The sequence below is a fragment of the Bombus affinis genome, unplaced genomic scaffold (genome assembly GCF_024516045.1).
Source record: "Bombus affinis isolate iyBomAffi1 unplaced genomic scaffold, iyBomAffi1.2 ctg00000308.1, whole genome shotgun sequence".
NCBI lineage: Eukaryota > Metazoa > Arthropoda > Insecta > Hymenoptera > Apidae > Bombus > Bombus affinis.
This window is the reverse complement of record NW_026108993.1, coordinates 35,365-41,258: the sequence shown is the minus strand read 5'-3', so window position 1 is coordinate 41,258 and position 5,894 is coordinate 35,365.

Sequence of the window (5,894 nt, the reverse complement as noted above, 5' to 3'; positions counted from 1 at the left end):
GCAACGTTATTCGTTATAACGTAATATTATATAACGTTATACGTCATATAGTGATGCAATATAACGTTATACGGCATATAGCGATGCAATATAACGTTATACGACCTATAGTGATGCGATATAACGTTCTGCGTTATAACATGTTAGTATATAACGTTATACGCCATATTGTTATGCAATATATCGTTATACCTTATAGCGTAATAGTATATAACGTTATACGTCATATAGTGAAGCAATACAACGTTATTCGTTATAACGTAATAGTATATAACGTTATACGTCATATAGTGATGCAATATAACGTTATGCGGCATATAGCGATGCAATATAACGTTATACGTCATATAGTGATGCAATATATCGTTATATCTTATAGCGTAACAGTATATAACGTTATACGTCATATAGTGATGCAACATAACGTTATACGTCCTATAGTGATGCCATATAACGTCATGCGTTATAACGTTATAGTATATAACGTTTTACGTCATAGAGTGGTGCAATATAACGTTATTCATTCATAACGTAGTAGTATACAACGTTATGCGTCATATACTTGTGCAATATAACGTTATACGTTATAACGTAATAGTATATAACGTTATACGTCATATAGTGATGGAATATAACATTATACGTCCTATAGTGATGCGATATAACGTTATATGTTATAACGTAATTGTATATAATGTTATACGTCATATAGTGATGCAATACAACGTTATACGGCATATAGCGATGCAATATAACGTTATAAGTCATATAGTGATGCCATATAACGTTATACGTCATAACGTAATAGTATATAACGTTATACTTCATATAGCGATGCTATATATCGTTATACATCACATAGTGATGCAGTACATCGTTATACCTTATAGCGTAATAGTATATAACATTATACGTCATAGAGTAATGCAATATAACGTTATTCCTTCATAACGTAGTAGTATATAACGTTATACGTCATATAGTGATGCAGTATAACGTTATACGTCAGATAGTGATGCTATATAACGTTATACGTCACATAGTGATGCAGTACATCGTTATACCTTATAGCGTAATAGTATATAACGTTATACGACATATAGTGATGCAATACAACGTTATCCGTTATAACGTAATAGTATATGACGTTATACGTCATATAGTGATGCAGTATAACGTTATTCCTTCATATCGTACTAGTATATAACGTTATACGTCATATAGTGATGCCATATAACGTTATACGTCATAACGTAATAGTATATAACGTTATACGTCATATAGTGATGCTATATATCGTTATACATCACATAGTGATGCAGTACATCGTTATACCTTATAGCGTAATAGTTTATAACGTTATACGTCATAGAGTGGTGCAATATAACGTTATTCCTTCATAACGTAATAGTATATAATGTTATACGTCATACAGAGATGCAATATAACGTTATTCATTCATAACGTAGTAGTATATAACGTTATACGTCATATAGTGATGCAGTATAACGTTATTCCTTCATATCGTAGTAGTATATAACGTTATACGTCATATAGTGATGCAATATAACGTTATACGTCAGATAGTGATGCTATATAACGGTATACGTCACATAGTGATTCAGTACATCGTTATACCTTATACCGTAATAGTATATAACGTTATACGTCTAATAGTGATGGAATACAACGTTATTCGTTATAACGTAATAGTATATAACGTTATACGTCATACAGTGATGCAATATAACGTTATTTCTGCATAACGTAGTAGTATATAACGTTATACGTCATATAGTTATGCAATATAACGTTGTACGTTATATAGCGATGCAATATAATGTTATACGTCATATAGTGATGCAATATATCGTTACACCTTATAGCGTAATAGTATATAACGTTATAATTCATATAGTGATGCAATAAAACATTATACGTCCTATAGTGATGCCATATAACGTTATGCGTTATAACGTTATAGTATATAACGTTATACGTCATAGAGTGGTGCGATATAACGTTATTACTTCATAACGTAATAGTATATAATGTTATACGTCATACAGTGATGCAATATAACGTTATTCCTGCATAACGTAGTAGTATATAACGTTATACGTCATATAGTTATGCAATACAACGTTATACGTCATATAGTGATGCTATATATCGTTATACATCACATAGTGATGCAGTACATCGTTATACCTTATAGCGTAATAGTTTATAACGTTATACGTCATAGAGTGGTGCAATATAACGTTATTCCTTCATAACGTAATAGTATATAATGTTATACGTCATACAGAGATGCAGTATAACGTTATTCCTTCATATCGTAGTAGTATATAACGTTATACGTCATATAGTGATGCAATATAACGTTATACGTCAGATAGTGATGCTATATAACGGTATACGTCACATAGTGATTCGTTACATCGTTATACCTTATAGCGTAATAGTATATAACGTTATACGTCTAATAGTGATGGAATACAACGTTATTCGTTATAACGTAATAGTATATAACGTTATACGTCATATAGTGATGCAGCATAACGTTATACGTTATGACGTAATAGTATATATCGTTGTACGTCACATAGTTGTGCAATATATCGTTATACCTTATAGCGTAATTGTATATAACGTTATACGTCATATAATGACGCAACATAACGTTATACGTCCTATAGTGATGCCATATAACGTTATGCGTTATAACGTTATAGTATATAACGTTATACGTCATACAGTGGTACGATATAACGTTATTACTTCATAACGTAATAGTATATAATGTCATACGTCATACAGTGATGCAATATAACGTTATTCCTGCATAACGTAGTAGTATATAACGTTATACGTCATATAGTTATGCAATATAACGTTGTACGTTATATAGCGATGCAATATAATGTTATACGTCATATAGTGATGCAATATAACGTTATACGGCATACAGCGATGCAATGTAACGTTATACGTCCTATAGTGATGCGATATAACGTTCTGCGTTATAACATATTAGTATATAACGTTATACGCCATATTGTGATGCAATATATCGTTATACCTTATAGCGTAATAGTATATAACGTTATACGTCATATAGTGAAGCAATACAACGTTATTCGTTATAACGTAATAGTATATAACGTTATACGTCATATAGTGATGCAATATAACGCTATGCGGCATATAGCGATGCAATATAACGTTATACGTCATATAGTGATGCCATATAACGTTATTCCTTCATAACGTAGTAGTATATAACGTTATACGTCATATAGTGATGCAGTATAACGCTATTCCTTCATCTCGTAGTAGTATATAACGTTATACGTCATATAGTGATGCAATATAACGTTGTACGTCATATAGCGATGCAATATAATGTTATACGTCATATAGTGATGCAATATATCGTTACACCTTATAGCGTAATGGTATATAACGTTATACGTCATAGAGTTGTGCAATATAACGTTATTACTCCATAACGTAATAGTATATAATGTTATACGTAATACAGTGATGCAATACACCGTTATTCGTTATAACGTAATAGTATATAACGTTATACGTCATATAGTGATGCAATATGCCGTTATACTTTATAGCGTAATAGTATATAACGTTATACGTCATATAGTGATGCAATATAACGTTGTACATCATATAGCGATGCAATATAAAGTTATACGTCATATAGTGATGCAATATATCGTTATACCTTATAGCGTAATAGTATAGAACGTTATACGTCATATAGTGAAGCAATACAACGTTATTCGTTATAACGTAATAGTATATAACGTTATACGTCATATAGTGATGGAATATAACATTATACGTCCTATAGTGATGCAATATAACGTTATACGTCATATAGTGATGCCATATAACGTTATACGTCATAACGTAATGTTATATAACGTTATACGTCATATAGTGATGCAATATAACGTTATACGTCATATAGTGATGCAGTATAACGTTATACGGCATACAGCGATGCAATATAACGTTATACGTCCGATAGTGATGCGATATAACGTCCTGCGTTATAACATATTAGTATATAACGTTATACGCCATATTGTGATGCAATATATCGTTATACCTTACAGCGTAATATTATATAACGTTATACGTCATATAGTGAAGCAATACAACGTTATTCGTTATATCGTAATAGCATATAACGTTATACGTCATATAGTGATGCAATATAACGCTATGCGGCATATAGCGATGCAATATAACGTTATACGTCATATAGTGATGCCATATAACGTTATTCCTTCATAACGTAGTAGTATATAACGTTATACGTCATATAGTGATGCAGTATAACGCTATTCCTTCATCTCGTAGTAGTATATAACGTTATACGTCATATAGTGATGCAATATAACGTTGTACGTCATATAGCGATGCAATATAATGTTATACGTCATATAGTGATGCAATATATCGTTACACCTTATAGCGTAATAGTATATAACGTTATACGTCTAATAGTGATGGAATACAACGTTATTCGTTATAACGTAATAGTATATAACGTTATACGTCATATAGTGATGCAGCATAACGTTATACGTTATGACGTAATAGTATATATCGTTGTACGTCACATAGTTGTGCAATATATCGTTATACCTTATAGCGTAATTGTATATAACGTTATACGTCATATAATGACGCAACACAACGTTATACGTCCTATAGTGATGCCATATAACGTTATGCGTTATAACGTTATAGTATATAACGTTATACGTCATACAGTGGTACGATATAACGTTATTACTTCATAACGTAATAGTATATAATGTCATACGTCATACAGTGATGCAATATAACGTTATTCCTGCATAACGTAGTAGTATATAACGTTATACGTCATATAGTTATGCAATATAACGTTGTACGTTATATAGCGATGCAATATAATGTTATACGTCATATAGTGATGCAATATAACGTTATACGGCATACAGCGATGCAATGTAACGTTATACGTCCTATAGTGATGCGATATAACGTTCTGCGTTATAACATATTAGTATATAACGTTATACGCCATATTGTGATGCAATATATCGTTATACCTTATAGCGTAATAGTATATAACGTTATACGTCATATAGTGATGCAATACAACGTTATTCGTTATAACGTAATAGTATATAACGTTATACGTCATATAGTGATGCAATATAACGTTATACGGCATACAGCGATGCAATATAACGTTATACGTCCTATAGTGATGCGATATAACGTTCTGCGTTATAACATATTAGTATATAACGTTATACGCCATATTGTGATGCAATATATCGTTATACCTTATAGCGTAATAGTATATAACGTTATACGTCATATAGTGAAGCAATACAACGTTATTCGTTATAACGTAATAGTATATAACGTTATACGTCATATAGTGATGCAATATAACGCTATGCGGCATATAGCGATGCAATATAACGTTATACGTCATATAGTGATGCCATATAACGTTATTCCTTCATAACGTAGTAGTATATAACGTTATACGTCATATAGTGATGCAGTATAACGCTATTCCTTCATCTCGTAGTAGTATATAACGTTATACGTCATATAGTGATGCAAAATAACGTTGTACGTCATATAGCGATGCAATATAATGTTATACGTCATATAGTGATGCAATATATCGTTACACCTTATAGCGTAATGGTATATAACGTTATACGTCATAGAGTTGTGCAATATAACGTTATTACTCCATAACGTAATAGTATATAATGTTATACGTAATACAGTGATGCAATACACCGTTATTCGTTATAACGTAATAGTATATAACGTTATACGTCATATAG